The sequence below is a fragment of the Sarcophilus harrisii genome, chromosome 3, assembly GCF_902635505.1.
Source record: "Sarcophilus harrisii chromosome 3, mSarHar1.11, whole genome shotgun sequence".
Classification (NCBI taxonomy): Eukaryota; Metazoa; Chordata; class Mammalia; order Dasyuromorphia; family Dasyuridae; genus Sarcophilus; species Sarcophilus harrisii.
The window spans coordinates 192335300-192354282 of NC_045428.1; the positions used below are offsets into that span (position 1 = coordinate 192335300).

Consider the following 18983-nt stretch of genomic DNA (forward strand, 5'->3'; position numbering starts at 1 on the left):
TTCTCCTTAATTTCTCTCACCTAGTAAGATGCTGCCATTCTTTTCTCTTTCTAGCAAGTAAGAATGCAATGTGTTTTTAGAATTCATGCTGCAAAACTGACTTATTGAGTGGATTCTTTCTCTTTGTTTTGCTTTACTTTGTTTTAAAGAGTTTTCTGAGCCTGCTATTCATTAATCTCTCTTTTCATTCCCATTTTTATAAATGTCCACATTAAGGGCATTTGTAAGGAAAAGAAATATATAGAGATAAGGACATTGTTCTCTTTTATAGACCAAAAGAAATAGCATCAGTAAAGCACTTTGCAAATTTCCAAGTGTTATATAAACATTAATTATTATTGTTGTTGTTATTGTTTAGACCCTGGCTCAAGGTAGTAAGCTTTTGTTGATTTCTCAGACACCAGGGAATAAGAAAGGGATTTACCATTTTAGAAATGAACAGCCAATGAGGACAGCTGGATCATCACAGCTGGATGCCTAATAATAATAATTATAGAAATATTAAAATAAGAGCTAGAATTTCTATTATGTGCCAGGGATTATGCTAAGTGCTTTACAAAAAAATTATTTCATTTAATCCTTACAACAACTTTGGGAATAGGTGCTATTATTATCCACATTTTATAGTTGAGGAAATTAAGGCAATACATGACATACCCAAAATCCCATAGTTAGTGTTGTCTGGGATTGCATTTGAACTCAGGTCTTCTGACTCTAGGTTCATAATTTATTATTATATTATTTCAGCTACTAATTGTTCTCTAGACCTACTTTCAAGCATTAGGAAGTTCCTTTGAAGCAAATGTTAGTCTCTTTGGAGGTTAGAAGAAACATTTCTGAATGTGGTGAAGAAAGGAACATAGTAGAAACTAGTCCTGGTTTAAAGTGCTTAAGAGCATGTGAGTATGTGCCCCAATGAGAAGACTTAGTCAGTCACTGCCCTATTGAGAGAACTGATAATGGGAAATTCGAAAGAATGGGGAGAATAATGAGTATAAAGGGAGTATTCAGTGAATGTGTGCAGGAGAAAGAGAATCAGTGATGATGAATGAGTGAGTTGGACAAGCTGAACTTTTTTTGATCTAGTTTCTTCTTTAATCCTTTACTGCAAGGGATACTTTTTTGGATGTGGATGGATATACTTGGACATACTTTTTTTCTAGAGTCAATTTGTTGAAAATATTGGAGAGGGAGGAGAATACAGATTATACCTATGATGAGACCTTCCTGGGAGGAAATTGCTCTACCAATAACTTGGGCACTTTGGAGAGTTGCCTGGAAGCATCAACTGATTAAGAGACCTGTCCAGGGTCACTCCATTGCTATTATCAAAGGCAGGGTGTGGAGCTAGGTCATATGGACTCTGGTTCTTTAACCCATAAGCCATGATGCCAATAAATATAATAAAAAAAGAAAGAGAAAAAATGAATAAGTAAAAAGCTGATGGCTATCTCAGACAAATGCAAAATTGATGAACTTCATGAATCTATTTAACCCTAATTGCAGAGAGACTACATATGGCCCATGCATATATACAATCTAGAAACCAGTCTATTGAATCAATCTGATTTCATACTACTAACAAATCAGCTGTTTTCTGAGCTTTTCCTAGTAATGTCTAAGCACTCCAGGAGATTCATTAACTTGAATGGGGAAAATTACATATATGATTGGTTTCTTTTCCAATCCCATAAATTTTATTTTATGCATGTAGAAAAATTATTCTATGAAAAGATCCATAGGCTTCACCAGGATGCCAAAGAGTACACAAAATAAGTTAAGAACCTCTGTCCAAGTATGTTTTGGGAAAAGACAGTAAAGGGATAGGATAGGGCAGGATGGCCCTAGGTCAGAAAGATTTCCTAATGATGGATAAGCTTCCTAAAAATCTCAGGTAAATCAATTTGTGGTAACTGATCACTCTGGACCTGTGGATATATTCTTAATTGCAAAGTTGAATTACCAGCACATGTTGTCCTATTCAGATTAGATTTATCTGGGATATACATACATACATATAATATGCATATGTCAATGTGTATATGTATATGTGTGTATATATTTGCATATATATATATCTTTCAGATTTCAGTGGGTATTTGTGTTTGCTTGATGGCACTAAATATATGCATGTATTTATGTATCTATTATATACATAATATATGTGTATCTGTGTGTGTATTGTCCATTTGAATTCTGAAGGGCACAATTCCATAATTTAATCTGAGCCTTATTCCTGGCAGAGCAGATACTGAGTTAGAAAAGGGCAATTTTAGCTCCAGGTTACTACCTTTTCAGTGGTACTAAAACCAGTGGTTAGGCTTTAACTGTTGAGAGTTGTTTTAATTCAGTCATTTTTCAGTTGTGTCCTACTCAACTGTGACCTCTTTTGGAAGTTTTCTTAATAGAACAGAATCAATGAAGTAAAGCAGCATTGTATAATAGATGGAATGTTGAACTTAGCATCTGTGCAATACTAAGAAGGTTATTTAACCTTTCATGCTCAGTTTCCTGGTCTTTATAATAATAGCAATTATCTTTTGTGAGATTCAAACTATATATATATATGTATATATATACATATATATATGTAGAGAGAGAGATATTAAATATATATATATATACATGTGTGTGCATGCATATGTATAATTGTGTGCATATTGCATATATGTCTATATGTGTTGTTATTGTTTAGTCATGTCCAACTCTTCTTGATACCGTTTAAGGTTTTCTTGGCAAAGATACTGAAGAAGTTTGTCATTTCCTTCTCTAACTCATTTTTACAGATGAAGCAGGGATAAAGACTTGCCCAAGGTCACACAGCTATTAAGTAATTGAGGCTGGATTTGAAGTGAGGTTTTCTTGTAGTGAGGGTTTCTCCAGGATTGGTGCTCTATCCACTACAACACCTAGATGCATATTCATGTATGTGTATGTCTGTGTATATGTATGTGCATGTATGCATGTGTGTGTATGTATGTGGAGAGGAGAAATAGAGACAGAGAGGAAAGGTGTGTCTGAAAGAGAAATAAGAGAAAGAGATGGAGAGAAACAGAGATAGTCAGAGAGACAGAGAGAGACAGCAACAGAAAGAGACAGAAAGAGAGAGCAACAAAGAGAGAGAGAGAGGCAAAAAAAAAAATCAAATACCATGAGCTATTGATACTAATTTTTACTTTATTTTCAAGAACAATGGAAAATCTCTATGCTTTTCCCCATAGCTCAAATGACTTAGAATCAATAATCTTTGAATACTTGCTAACCTGAACTTTTTTTTTAATGGCTTACCTTTGATCATTGGTTTTAACCTCATTTAAGTTGGACAAGTTAGAGAAAAGTTTGTAAAGTTCATGGAGTACAATGCAATGATGTTGTGCTAAGCCTCTAAGGTTTTTGCCTGTAGTGAATAGAGACCAGCTACTCACTATATTCATAAATATCCACGAGTTAGGAAGGAAGGGGATTCTGAAAGTGCAGAAAGGGAATGTGGAGAAGGCAGAGAATCCTCAATTTAGATTTGTTTTTTTCCTGAAAAAGCAGGAAGTGGAGGAAATTGAGGAGGAGGAAGAAGGAATGTAAGAAACTGGACACTTAGCAAAAGGATTTCAAAGATTCTGATATTGTTTTCCCTTTGTTTTCATGTTCCCTTTCTCCTACTCTAATTCCTACTTCCTCTCCTCTTCCCTTCTCCCTCTTTCCTCTCCAACACTAAGTCATTTTAAGAATAATTGAGAATATATTTTTTTTTACCATGTTTAATATGTATTGCATTACTTGACATCTAGGGCAGGGGGTAGAAAAGGGGAGGAGGAAACTGGAACACAAGGTTTTGCAAAGGTTAATGTTGAAAAATTATCCATGCATATGTTTTGAAAATAAAAAGCTTTAATAAAAAAAATTTATTTCCATAAAAAAAAATTGTTAAGAAATCAAAGAGAAAAGCACCTAACGGTATCAAGAGATCTGGAACTTCTGCTGTGACTTTGGGCATATCTGCCTCCCCAGTTTCCTCAGATGTTGTTGTTTGTCCGTTCTGGAAGAAGACCATGACATTAAGGAGGTGATACCATGGCATGCAAGTTAATTGGATTTGAATAAGGAAGAGCTGTGCAAGGTCATCTGCTTCACTTTCCCCTCCAAAGTCATCAGGGTCCAGTGGCAATAAAATGGATATGCCGTAAAACCATACCTTATCTGCCTCATCTGTTTATTTGAGAGGCAAATGAGGTTATATAATAAGTCTCTGTACACAAAATCGATTGGTAAAATGGGCTCTACAAATTATTGTTTCAATTTACTACAACACAGGTTTGGAGTTAAGTCCGGCAGAACTGAAGCCTGAGGATCTGCAAAGTAGATTCCTGTACTTTTTAGGAGAGCACAGATCCCTAGAAATAAAACCGACTTCAAAAGAATCCTCTTCTGTTGAGTTCTTGAACGGTTGGAGCAGGTATTTAGGTGCGAGGAAGGCGTTAGTAGATAAAGTGAATCAGTCTGGGTCCCGAGGATAACTAGCAGGAGCAAGTGAGCCTCTGAGGGATTTCGACAGCCAAGCTATCAAAAAATAATGCTGCGGAGAGAGCACCCCAGATGTTCCACAGCAGCCCGCAACAGCCACAGCTGATGCAGTAATAATACCGTTTGCCTCTTGAATCTCAGCTTCCGCCCAGGTCTGCCTTCCTTACTCATATCCCTCCTTTTCTCCTCCCCTCCCTTTAGCCTTTGCTCCAGTTCCACTTCTGTAGCCACCCCTCTTACTCCACTCCCTGCTCAGTGCAGCCTCTGTTACCACAGCTACTGCTTGCTAGTCAAGCCACGCCACGCTCTACAACTGGCTACAGGAATCAGCGGTCCAGTGGGGGAGGCTGCGAGAAGAGGCAAGGAGGAAGCCAAGGAGCAGAAGCCGGGCAGGCGGGCAGGCCAGTTTCCCGATCCGCCTCGGGAGCCTGGCAGCAACAAGGTACAGGTAAGACAAAGACATGGGTACAAAAGGGAAACGGGTGAAGGGAGGTGGGATGGGTGTGTTAACATGAAGTGGAAAAGAAAAAATAGAGAATATTTTGGGTAGAAATAAATTGTGATATGGAGAGATTACATAAAAGACAAAAGGCAGAATGACAGATGAAAGATGATAGATATTGATAAGTAAACGGAGATAGGTAATTAGGTAAATATGGATGGATGAATGGGTGTATGGATAGACGGATAGACAGACATAGATAGTAGATAGATGATTGATAGATAAATAGATAGATAGATAGATAGATGATAGATAGAGGTAGATAGATGATGGATGGATGGGTGGGTGGGTGGATGCATGGACTGAATACCAGGTGGAAGCATCTATTCTCCACAATGATATGTAACACAGGTTGAAGAGCTCGAATCTGTATAGGCAGAATGGAAAAAGGCAAAAATTTGAGGTCTGGGGAGTTAACTGATTGTGTCTCTAACTTGAATTTCTTGCATCTGAGATTCTGTATATACAGAGTCCGGGCAATAGGAACCAGTGCGGGGAGATTGAGGCAAGCGAAATAACCGCCTTGTTTTCTTGGGAGAGGCATTTGAAGTGCTCTCCAGGCTGAGTTTAATTCTGGTGACTCCTTCGTCTTCCTGGGATTGTCTCCTGGTCTCCTCCCCTTCCAGATAATGAGAGCCATGATCAGTGAGGGGAGAACCACCGAGGTGTTGTTGGACTTCTCTGAAAACGCTTTAGCGGGAGCCCCGGGGCACACACCCTGATGAACCGTGGAAAGTTAGAGTCCAGCTGTGGAAGGAACGAACAAGTTACTTGAAAACACTCTTGAGGGTTTTCCTGGCTGAGATTTCCTTGTGATTTCTGGAAGAAAGGGACTTAAATTGTGTTAGCTTTAACTAAAAGATAGAAAGATGGGATTTTTCGAAACTTTCGAAACTTTAAAATATATGTACTTTAAAAAAAAAAAAAAACTTTACTTTGGAAAAAAGGAACTATTTGCAGGAACTTTTGATTCACACTTTGTCCACGCTTGTAAATAGCAAGATTAGGATGCAACCTCTAGATGTAAGCTTGAACTCAAGTTTACGGTCTCTTAAGCACATAACTTACCATAGCGGTGGTGTGAATGACATTAAAATTCTGTCTCTGTTCCGTTGTGTTTTCCTTTTAAAATGATGGACTAAAGACTCCTAGCAGAATGGGAATACCAGGTGGAAGCATCTATTCTCCATAATATGTAACACCGATTGAAGAGCTCAAATCTGTATAGGCAGAATGGAAAAAGGCAAGAATTTGAGGTCTGGGAAGTTAACTGATTGTGTCTCTAACTTGAATTTCTTGCATCTGAGACAAGAATAATGGTTGAGTTTTTTGTAACACACGATACCGAAAATGCTAGTGAGAATTTTAAAAGATAAAGATAAATCAATTCTAGCAATTGACTTCCTTTACTCCTGATAAATGATCTGATTTTTCTTAATGGTTACTACCTTGCTTGGTAATAACCATAGGCAATAAAGGAGGACATTACATTTGTTTACTGAAGTAAAGACATGAATTGAGAACAGATAGCATATTTGTTTCTATTAAGTTCTCTTTGTAGATATGAGTTTTTAAATGATTATTTTTTGTTTTAATGTATTATCACTTTTGTGGGGGGACCCAATAATGTGTTTTATTTGCAGTTAAAGTTAATATGGAATTATCATTTCTAAATAGGTAAAGTAGGATTTACTGACATTTTATTATGGAAAGATCATCACCTTAAAATCGTCAAGATTTTAATGAAAGATTTGGGACCACTGTTATGGGCTTTCTGGAGCTAGCTTGTTATGGGCTAAGGTAAAGTAGGATTTACTGACATTTTATTATGGAAAGATCATCACCTTAAAATCTTCAAGATTTTAATGAAAGATTTGGGACCACTGTTATGGGCTTTCTGGAGCTAGCTTTCTGGAGCTAGCTAGAATAAGCACATAATTGAGAATCTGGGATGGTTCAAACCCTGGGTTTATCATGACTTTGGGCAAGTCAAGTAAAATCAACTATCATTTGTTAAACATTTTAATTATGTGCTTGACAAAAATAAAGACAATATTCCCCTCCCCTCCCCCACCTAGAAGAGCTTACATTTTAAGGAGGAAAGACAACACATAAAAGGAAGATAAAAAATAAAAGAGAAGAAGAAAGAGAAGGCATACAGAAAAATTTATGGTAGAGAAAGTTCTCAGAGTTAGGAATATAGCCTAGAGAAGAATGAAGACATGAATGGGCCAGCCTCTTTCCTTAAAATGGAAATTCTGGGAGGAATGAGGATAGTGGAAGAGGATATGGGGGAAGATTGTATGTCCAAAGTGAGAAGTCCAAGAAGAGTGAACTTCCAGAGTGAGGAAGCTTCTGAAGCATGGTAGAGAAAAAGACAGAGAATAAAAAGTGTAACCTGGAGAGAAATGAAAACCACTTAATTTGTGCACTTCTATTTCTTCAATTCTAAAATTAAGAATACCTGATCGACCTACCTGAAAGGATGGTGATGAGAATAAAATGAAGATATTAATGGACACTGTAAAATGACTTATAAATTTCAGGTCTTTTTATTTATTGAGTGAATTACAAATTGAATTGCCAAAGCATTCAGCTCATATCTTATGTGATTTTATCTGCTTTTTATGCACACAAAGCAAAGTCTTAAAAAAAGAGAGAGAGAGAGAAATCCCACAGTGCTTGAGGAATATTGTCTTTCATGCCCTGTGGGTGATGCCAAAGCTGATCAGATTCCTTTTGATTTTTACCATCACATTATTGCAAGTGACATTAATCAGAAATAGACAATAGAACAATGAGATCACCCAGAGCATTTTAACTCTAAAATAATTTCACAGTCAACAAAATAAATATTTTAGAGTGTCTGTGTTTTTTCCCAGAAAACAAATTTTTTAGAGAAATACTAAAAAGAACCAATCATTTGAACCTTAATGATTAGGATCTCTGGTTATTTTGGTGTCTTCAGGAGGTGAATCTGGGAAAGTGGATTTCACAGGATGATTTGGCAAAGGGGGCCTCTACTATTTTTTCCCTAGTTTTGTTATAAGCCTTTTGAGATTTTAATCTCAATGCAATCAAATGCATTCGAGCATTTAAAAAAGATTTCCATGTGCAATGCTTATGTATTCTGATGACTTCTATTATTACAGTGAATAAGTATATTGAATATTTTCACTGGTTCTTTCACCTGTGCAAGTGAAATTTGCAAGTATGTATATTTTTAATACTGTTTTCTAAGAGATCCCAGTTCCTCTTTAAAATTGGATTCAAGCAGAAAACATAAGGCTTTACATTAAAATGAATATTTTGAAGGTCAGGAGAAATAGATGGAATACTAGGAGTCAAACTTCAATAAAAAAGGTAGTTGAAAAGTCTCATAAATATGTTTTTAAGTATTTCATTTTCTACTTTACTACTTAAGACCATCTCAGTGTCTATTTTATCTAGAGTGTAACTATTCTATTTGGAGGTCTCAGAGTAAATTACACGTTTTTATGATGCCAATAAGTCAAACATTTATTAATCATGCATCAGACACTGTTCTAAGTGCTAGGAATACAAAGAAAGACAAAAAAAAAAAGTTCCCGCTATGAAAGAGCTCAGAATTGGGAGACAGGGGAAGATGAGGAAAACAACATGAAAACAACTGTGTATAAAAAAAAGCCATAAACAGAATAAATTGGAGATATCAGTAGAGGCAAGGCAGCAGCATTAAGAGGGGTTATATAGCATTAAAACAGTAGCATTAAGTAGTTAAGGTAGTCAGGAAGTATCATTAAGAGGGCAAAGGCTCTTATAGATGAGGAGATTTTAGCTGGGACTGAAAGATAGGCAGGAGATAGGCAGGAGACAGAAGTAAGGAGAGAGAATATTCCAGACATAGAGAACAGCCAATGGAAAGGTTCAGAGTTTGGAAAGATGCTGTTTTGTGCATGGAACAAAGAAAACCAGTATCACTGAAGTGTAGCATATGTGGAGGAGATATAAGGCAGGAAGAAGTAAATTATAAGGTATAAGGAACAAAGCTAAACAATATAAGAAATAGGATATACATATATATGAGTAAGATATAAAAAGTTATAAGGTATAAAAAAGACTGTAAAAGTAGCCAGGGGACAGATTATGAAAGGTTTTGAATGTCAGACAGATGTTTTTATTTGATTTGATCCTGAAAGTGATGGGAAGGCACTGGAATCTATTGAGTAGGGAAGAGCTATGTCAGATCTATACTATAAGGCAGATCAATTTGACAGATAAGTGAAGACTAGAATGGAAAGGGGAAAGATTTAAAGCAACTCATATTAAGTCATCATAATACTACTCTTACAGTCTCATTATAAGATAACTGTCAAACAATGTTCTGCAGCATCATTTTATTGATAAGATTGTATTATAAAGAGATCCTTTTGATATTTCAGTAACCATATTGTTAGATTGGGTCTAAGACAGATACATTTTGTAGCAGATTCTGCTTTTTAGCAAATGGTAATAATTTTGGGAAAAAAAAGAATATAAAAGTATTGTGGTTGACAGGTTGAAAAAAAAGATTTAATTTACTCTTGTACCCTAAAATCAACTTTTTAAAAATTGTAACAATAATAATTGCTAGTATGTGTCTAATTTTTCAAAGTTTTCAAAGCTCTTTACAAGTTAACAGTTATAAAAAGTTACATAATTTTCATTTGATCCTCACAATGGCACTGGTTATAGATGAAGAAACTGATGTCCCTAGCTTTCTCAGCTGATAACCTGATATGATTTAGGGTTATTCTCATGTCTTCTGGATATTAATTAATTTTTTTCACTAACCAATAGTTACATTGGATTATAGAATTGCCTATATAGAAATTTACTACACCAATACTGATTGGGAATTAGTTTATAACTTACAGTCTTAGAGATTTGTTGGAGCACTGAACCACTAAAAGACTCCCATGATTTTATGCCTATTACAAGTTAGATCCAGAACCTGGACCTCCTGATTATAAAAATGGACTTCAATTCACTGAGACCACACTACCTCTCTAGATAGTAAAAGTCTTCCTAAAATGTAGCACCAAAACCATATATTGTCCAAATATAATCCTCAAGAATAAAATTAAGTCAGTTTTAATATATCATTTTAAATGCATTTTAATCTCTATTGTTCTATTTAAAGGTCTGTACTTCAGCTCTTCTTCTGAATATGATCAAAATCAGCAAATTAAACCATTTGAATAGGCAAATAACATACTAGATACCTGCTTAAAATTCACTTTTGAGATTTTATTCATAATTTTTGAATCTCCTAATTTAAGTTGATAAAAATTATTTTGCATAAAATGTTATGTTCATACTGACTTGTTCCATTGCCAGTACCTTATATCAAAGTGTTATTTTAAAGTTTCTCATGAGTTAGCTGGGATTACTATTTTTTTCTCTAATTCAAACACATGCAAATATTTATTTTGAAAAGAAAAAAAAACTTGGTGCTGTATATGTTTTGCAAACATGAAAAAATTCTAGCAATTTGAGGAGCCTTTAAATAGCAAAAAACTTAAAACTCTGATTGCCAATTAAAAAAACTCATCCACAAAAAGTAGAATATTATTTCTTTTGTTATAATTATAGACAGGGAGTTAGATTGGAATTGATGACTTTTCTCTTTTGAACTGAGTTGGGGTAATTTACTCCATGCAACAAATAGTAAATCATTTGTCAAGAAGAAGAAAGAAAACATGGTATGAAAATATGGGCAATACAAAAATAAATTCCAAGTGGTTTTGATGAGAAGACAGATTTTCAGTGATGGGATTGTTCTCATTTCAGTGATGTGTACTTATAGAATCATAAATAGATCATAGAAGTCCTCTAGTAGAGCCATATAATTTTATAGAGGAGGAAAATGTAGCCAGAAAAGTGACTACTTGTCTAGTGTCATAGGTAATAGCACAGGAAATTGAAGAACTTAGGTCTCCTGGCTCTTCCTTCCCAATGTCCTCAGACAAGTGAAATCAGTGTTTCTTGTAAATGTGTCACATGACAGTTAAAGTTATTTCTCTCTAGGAACTCTGTCAATTTTGAGTTTTTGTGGTAGGAGAAAACTGGGGAAGAATGCTTCTGGGTACCTGCTCAGTCTATGTGTCCCTTATGCTAAATGTCTGGATTTTTTCCTTTATTTTTTTGTCTTCCTCAGTGCCTAAGAAGTAATTTTGCACATACTACTTGTTTAATAAATGCTTATTGAATTGGACTGAAATCTGAAAAAATAGAGGCAGATTATATTGAAATAAAGCATATTTAAAAATGTTTTTATAATAAAATTATTTACATATTCTCATGTTACTTATATTAGCAAAACTTTGTCTATTCAAATATAAAAGACTTTTTCTATCTAAAACTATTGTACAAGTGCTTTCTCTGACCCCAGTCCATGTAATCAAGTCATTTTCCCAATCTGGATATCTCAATAATATTTTGAACCTTTCTATGCACATCTGTTGTGTGGGTACATATCTTATCTACCCTTCTAGATAAGACTATGAGGGCCAGGACTGTTGTACGAAAATCATTTTTATATCCCCTAATATGTAATACAATACCTTATTTAATAAGATAATAAGTTAAATTGAAGATAGAAAAACTCATAGTTATTTGTTGTCTGCACTACAATCCCAGTTGGATTGAATCCTTTTCACTTCTTTTGTTCTTAATCTTCCTAAAACTGTCCAACTCTAAACATCCACGTTAAAAACAGCAACAACAAAAACCATCTATTAAACTTTCCTTCCATCCAAAACAAAGCATGAAAAAAGAAAGGAAAGGAAAGAAGGGAAATAAAAAAGAAGGAAAATGAAAAAGGAAGGAGAGGGGAGGCAAAAGAAAGGAAAGAGAAAAGAGAAGAGAGAGGAGGAAAGGGGTGAAGAACAAGGGAGTGGAGGAGAGGATGAAAAGGAGGAGGGAGAGGAAGGGAAGGGAGAGGATCTGGGAGGAGAAGAAAAATGTTTGCTAATATCATGGCCTCTATTTCCTCCCCAAGTTCTAGACACTAAGAATATTATTTCTAGTAAATTTTCATTTCAGCAAAATAACTTGGATATACCATGACACTCACTGTTAAAGGAGTCTATATACATGGCACTGAACAACTAGAAACTTAAAAATATCCCAGGGAATATGGTCAATTCTTGAAAATCTTATTTTGGAGTAGGTTACAGTGGAAGTGTGAAGGGGGTTTAATACATCTTCTTGATCAGACTTCATCAGAGTTTGTTCTGATGATACATGTGATCCTGACAAAGGACTCTGATTCATTCATAAAGGAAGCCCTTTTATTGACCATAATTCCAGCTTATTCATGTGTTCATACTCCATTTAAAACTCACCAGAGTTCATCCTCCATTTTTAGGCCTCTACAAGGCTGAATATAGGTCAAGCTTAAATATTTCATGAGATCATAGATTTAGAGTCAGAAATGGTGTCAGAGGCCATCTAGACCACCTGCTTCCTCTTATAGATGAGGAAACTAAGACCCAGTGAGGTTAAGAGACTTGCCCAATTTCAAAAAATTGTGTCGGGGGTAGGGGAATTATGAGAAATACACAGATATTCTAGCTTCCTTTTTTAAAAAATTGTCAACTGATGATGTGCTTCATAATTTCTCAATGCATCTTTCTTTCCCCTTCCCACTCCAAAATGTTATTAAAGCTGAAATTTTGGCTTATTGAGACTTTAAGTCTCATGTTGGTGAACGTATTCTAGGACAACTAGACCAGGCTCACAGACCAGTTCTCTGTTCCATTATTTGTTGTGTTAATTTATCGTGTGTGTGTGTGTGTGTGTGTGTGTGTGTGTGTGTGTGTGTATGTGTGTGTGTGTGTTTGTATTTATATGTCTGGGCACTAGAAGACGCCATACTGCACAAAGTGCTGAGCCTGGAGTCAGGAAGAATCATCTTCCTGAGTTCAAATCTGGTCGATCTTACTAGCTTTGTGACCCTGGACAAATCACTTAAGCCTATTTGTCTCCATTTCTCACCTGTAAAATGAGCTGGAAAAGGAATGGCAAACCACTCTATACCTTTGCCAAGAAAACCACAAAAGGGGTCACTGAGACAAACTGAACTGACTATACAACAGCAACATGTGTGTGTATACATATATATTACATATGTATAAATAATTATTTTGTGTTATCTCTCTTCTGACTCCTTGAGAAGAGGGAATATTTTTTGCATTTTTTTGTGTAACCAGATCTCAGTTTGCTAATGAACATAGTAAGTATTTAGTAGCTGCTTTTTGACTGACTATAAGAAGGAAGAAGTAGAAGTAAGAGTGCAGAACACTTCTGTGTGTCAGGCTTATTTTTTCCAAGTACTTGTTTCGAATGAACCATGATGTCTGTTTCCCCCATGTTTTCATTTTCCATTAGAAGGAGAGCTGGGAATCGCTACCTGGCACTTTACACTATTTCCCCCCGTAAAGCCAGCATCATCACCTCAGATTCTACTCCTCTGTGGGCTCTGTAAGGGAATTTTTCATCTTTCTATTATTTGTTCTTGGAAACTCTATTTAATAGGAGATTACAAGAAAATAGAGTATATATTTTAAAAGTAGAGTCTGTTTTTGTCCTCAGCAGGACTAGCCTTCAGAAAATACCTGAAGGTCAAAATTCAAATACAGAGATGAAATAAACTATATACAAAGAATATATAACTAGATGATTACTTACCTTCAAACAAGAAGGAACCCCAATCTTCTTATGGATCCCCATGGAGAAACATTACATTGCTTTAGATTTTGAGCCTTCTGTTAAAATTAAAATATCCACTGGAACAGTTCTACATTTATGTCCTATTCACTCCGTGGTGAAAAGGAATTTATTAGATCTTTTTCCTAACATCAGTTTTTAACTATACTTTTGCAAGAAAAGATGAGGAGAGGTCTGGAGTCATGAAAATGTGGAAAATAGCATAGTATTAAGTATAGAAAGGACCAAGAAAGAAGTGTTGGATACGAAAACAAATTTTGTCTGCCTCATTGTTGTGCCAAGTCAGCTTCAGCCTTCATTATGGGCTGAAAGGGTAGGACAGTATGGTGGAGAAATCACTGGCTTTGACCTTGGAAGCAGAAACTAGAATCCTAGCATTGGGCAAGTCACTTCTCTAACTTTCAAGTAAGAGGGCATGGGTTCATAATCTACCCTATGGGATCTTTGCCAAGTTCCTTCCTTCCTTTCTTTCTTTCTCTCTCTTTCTAATTTTCTTTTCTTTTCTTTTTTTTAATTTTAATAGCCTTTTATTTACAGGTTATATGTATGGGTAACTTTATAGCATTGATAATTGCCAAACCTCTTGTTCCAATTTTTCCCCTCCTTCCCCCCACTCTCTGCCCCAGATGGCAGGATGACCAATATATGTTAAATATATTAAAATATAAATTAGATACACAATAAGTATACATGACCAAACCATTATTTTGTTGTACAAAAAGAATCAGACTCTGAAATATTGTCCTGTGAAGGAAATCAAAAATGCAGGTGGGCAAAAATATAGGGATTGGGAATTCAATGTAATGGTTTTTAGTCATCTCCCAGAGTTCTTTCTCTGGGCGTAGCTGGTTCAGCTCATTACTGCTCTATTGGAATTGATTTGGTTCATCTCATTGCTGAGGATGACCAGGTCCATCAGAATTGGTCATCATATAGTATTGTTGTTGAAGTATATAATGATCTCCTGGCCCTGCTCATTTCACTCAGCATCGGTTCATGTAAGTATCTCCAGGCCTTTCTGAAATCATCCTGTTGGTCATTTCTTACCAACCTTAACCATTCTTATGGTTAACCTTAATATTCATATACCACAATTTATTCAGCCATTCTCCAATGGATGGGCATCCATTCAGTTTCTAGTTTCTGGCCACTATAAAGAGGGCTGCCACAAATATTCGTGCACATACAGGTCCCTTTCCCTTCTTTATGATCTCTTTGGGATATAAGCCCAGTAGTAACACTGCTGGATTAAAGGGTATGCAGAGTTTGATAACTTCTTGAGCATAGCTCCAAATTGCTCTCCAGAATGGTTGAATGTATTCACAATTCCACCAACAATGTATTAGTGTACCTGTTTTCCCACATGCCCTCCAACATTCCACATTATCTTTCCCTATCATTCTAACCAGTCTAACAGGTGTGTAGTGGTATCTCAGAGTTGTCTTAATTTGCATTTCTCTGATTAATAATGACTTGGAGCATCTTTTCATATGGCTAGAAATAGTTTCAATTTCTTCATCTGAGAATTGTCTGTTCATATCCTTTGACCATTTATCAATTGGAGAATGGCTTGATTTCTTATAAATTAGAGTCAATTCTCTATATATTTTGGAAATGAGGCCTTTATCAGAAGCTTTGACTGTAAAAATATTTTCCCAGTTTATTGCTTCCCTTCTAATCTTGTCTGCATTAGTTTTATTTGTACAAAAACTTTTCAGTTTGGTATAATCAAAATTTTCTATTTTGTGATCAGTAATGATCTCTAGTTCTTCTTTGATCATAAATTCCTTCCTCTTCCACAGGACTGAGAGGTAAACTATCCTGTGTTCCTCTAATTTATTTATAATCTCATTCTTTATGCCTAGGTCATGAACCCATTTTGACCTTATCTTGGTGCACGGTGTTAAGTGTGGGTCAATTCCTAGTTTCTGCCCTACTAATTTCCAATTTTCCCAGCAATTTTTGTCAAATAATGCATTCTTATCCCCAAAACTGGGGTCTTTGGGTTTGTCAAACACTAGATAATTAAAGTTATTGGCTGTTTTGTCCTTTGAACCTAACCTATTCCATTGATCAACTAGTCTATTTCTTAGCCAATACCTGATGGTTTTAGTAACCGCTGCTTTATAATATAATTTTAGATCTGGTACACAGCTAGGCCACTTTCATTTGATTTTTTTTTTCCATTAATTCCCTTGACATTCTTGACCTTTTGTTTTTCCATATGAACTTTGTTGTTATTTTTTCTAGGTCATCAAAATAGTTTTTGGGAAGTCTGATTGGTATAGCACTAAATAAATAGATTAGTTTAGGTAGTATTGTCATCTTTATTATATTTGCTTGCCCAATCCAAGAGCATTTAATATTTTTCCAGTTGGTTAGATCAGACTTAATTTGTGTGGAAAGTGTTTTGTAGTTTCGCTCATAAAGTTTCTGATTTTCCCTAGGCAGATAGATTCCTAAGTATTTTATACTATCAGTAGTTTCTTTAAATGGAATTTCTCTTTGTAACTCTGACTGTTGGATTTTGTTACTGATATATATATAAGAATGCGGATGATTTATAAGGGTGTATTTTGTATCCTGAAACTTTGCTAAAGTTGTGGATTATTTCTAATAACTTTTTAGCAGACTCTCTGGAGTTCTCCAAGTATACCATCATATCATCAGCAAAGAGTGATAATTTGGTTTCCTCATTGCCTACTCTAATTCCTTTAATCTCTTTCTCAATTCTTATTGCCAAAACTAACATTTCTAATACAATATTGAATAGTAACAGTGATAGTGGGCAACCTTGTTTCACTTCTGATCTTATTGGGAATGGTTGCAGTTTTTACTCATTACATATGATGCTTACTATCGTTTTAAATAGATGCTGCTAATTATTTTAAGGAAAAGTCCATTTATTCCTCTACTCTCAAGTGTTTTTAATAGGAATGGATATGGATTTTATCAAATGCTTTTTCTGCATCTATTGGGATGATCATATGGTTTTTGTTAATTTGGTTATTAATATGGCCAATTATATTGATAGTTTTCCTAATATTGAACCAGCCCTGGATTCCTGGCATAAATCCTACTTGATCATAGTGTATTATCCTGGGGATAATTTTCTGTAGTCTTTTTGCTAATATCTTTTTTAAGATTTTAGCATCAATATTCATTAGGGAGATTGGTCTATAATTTTCTTTCTCTGTTTTTAACCTATCTGATTTAGGTATCAGTACTATGTCTGTGTCATAAAAGGAATTTGGTAGGACTCCTTCATTCCCTATTTTATCAAATAATTTATATAGCATTGGGGCCAATTGTTCTTTAACTGTTTGATAGAATCACATGTAAATTCATCTGGTCCTGGGGATTTTTTCTTAGGGAGTGATTAATAGCTTGTTCTATTTCTTTTTCTGAAATGGGACTATTCAAGCAATTTACTTCCTCCTCTGTTAATCTGGGAAGTCTATATTTTTGGAGGTAGTCATCCATTTCACTTAAGTTATCAACTTTATTGGTATAAAATTGGGCAAAGTAACTCTTTATTATTTCTCTAATTTCCTCTTCATTGGTGGAAAGTTCTCGCTTTTCATTTTTAAGACTACTAATTTGATTTTCCTTCCTCCTTTTTCTAATCAGATTTACCAAAGGCTTCTCTATTTTATTGGTTTTTTCATAGAACCAACTCTTAGTTTGATTAATTAGTTCAATAGTTTTTTTGCTTTCAATATTATTAATTTCTCCTGTTAATTTTAGAATTTCAAATTTAGTATTTGATTGGGGGGTTTTGATTTGGTCTTTTTTTTAGTTTTTTTAGTTGCAAGCCCAATTCATTGATCTTCTCTTTCTCTGTTTTATTCAAGTAAACCTCTAAGGATATAAAATTTCCTTTTATTACAACTTTGACTGCATCCCACAAATTTTGGTATGATGTCTCATCATTGTCATTATCTAGAGTGAAATTATTAATTGTATTTATAATTTGCTGTTTCACCCAATCATTCTTTAAGATGAGATTGTTTAGTTTCCAATTACTTTTTGGTCTATTTACCCCTAACTTTTTGTTGAATGTAGTTTTTATTGCATCATGATCTGAAAAGAAAGCATTTACTATTTCTGCCTTCTTGCATTTAATTTTGAGGTCTTTATGTCCTAATATATGGTCAATTTTTGAATAGGTTCCATGAACTGCTGAGAAGAAAGTATATTCCTTTCTGTCTCCATTCAATTTTCTCCAAAGATCTATCATACCTAATTTTTCTAACATTCTATTTACCTCTTTAATTTCTTTCTTATTTGTTTTGTGGTTTGATTTGTCTAATTCTGAGAGTGCAAGGTTGAGATCTCCCACTATTACAGTTTTGCTGTCTACTTCTTCTTGCAACTCTCTTAACTTCTCCTTTAGGAAGTTAGATGTTATACCACTTGGTGCATATATGTTTAGTATTGATATTGCTTCATTGTCTATGTTACCCTTTAGCAAGATATAGTTTCTTTCCTTATCTCTTTTAATTAGATCAATTTTTGCTTTTGCTTGATCTGAGATAAGGATAGCTACCCCTGCTTTTTTTACTTCACCTGAAGCATAATAGATTTTGCTCCAGCCTTTTACCTTTACTCTGTATGTATCTCCCCACTTTAAATGTGTTTCCTGTAAACAACATATTGTAGTGTTCTGACTTTTGATCCAGTCTGCTATCTGCCTCCTCTTTATGGGAGAGTTCATCCCATTCATATTTACAGTTAAAATTACTAATTCTGTATTTCCTGCCATCCCAATATCCCCAGATTATGCTTTTCTTTTTCTTGATCCCCCAACCCTCTTTCTCCATTTTAAACTTATGTTCCCCACTTGTATCACGACGCTTACCCTATTTAGAATCTGTCCCTCCCCCTCTTTGAATCTCTTCCCTTTTTTTGTACCCTTCCCTTATTACTCTTTTTCTTTTCCCTTTTCCTCTCCCCCTTTTTAATGAGGATTAAGAGAGGATTTTCTCTAAAACAAATATGTCAATTATTTTCTCTTTGAGCCAACTCTGATGAGAGTAAGATTCACACAATGTTCCTCCCCCTCTCTAAATTCCCTCAGATATGATCAGTTTCCTTTGCCTCTTTGTGTGATATAGTTTCCCTCTTTTTATCCCCCTTTTCCCACTTTTCTGCCATCATCCCTTTTCTATATCTACTTCCCTTTTTTATGTTATATCAGTAAAATCAAATT

General features: G+C 35.0%; 1 protein-coding gene across 7 annotated transcripts in view; it reads left to right on the top strand.

The window, feature by feature from the left end:
- The first annotated feature begins 4224 nt into the window (after positions 1 to 4224).
- Positions 4225 to 18983, top strand: part of ADGRG2 (adhesion G protein-coupled receptor G2) — a 196042-nt gene continuing 181283 nt past the window's right edge. For 2 of the 7 annotated variants that reach the window (XM_031958906.1, XM_031958907.1), the window contains exon 1: positions 4233 to 4966. The gene's annotated coding sequence lies outside the window, so the exon portion shown is untranslated. Of the gene's footprint in view, positions 4967 to 18983 lie in introns of all 7 variants that reach the window. The other 5 variants (XM_031958908.1, XM_031958905.1, XM_031958902.1 and 2 more) reach the window with 5 other exon arrangements.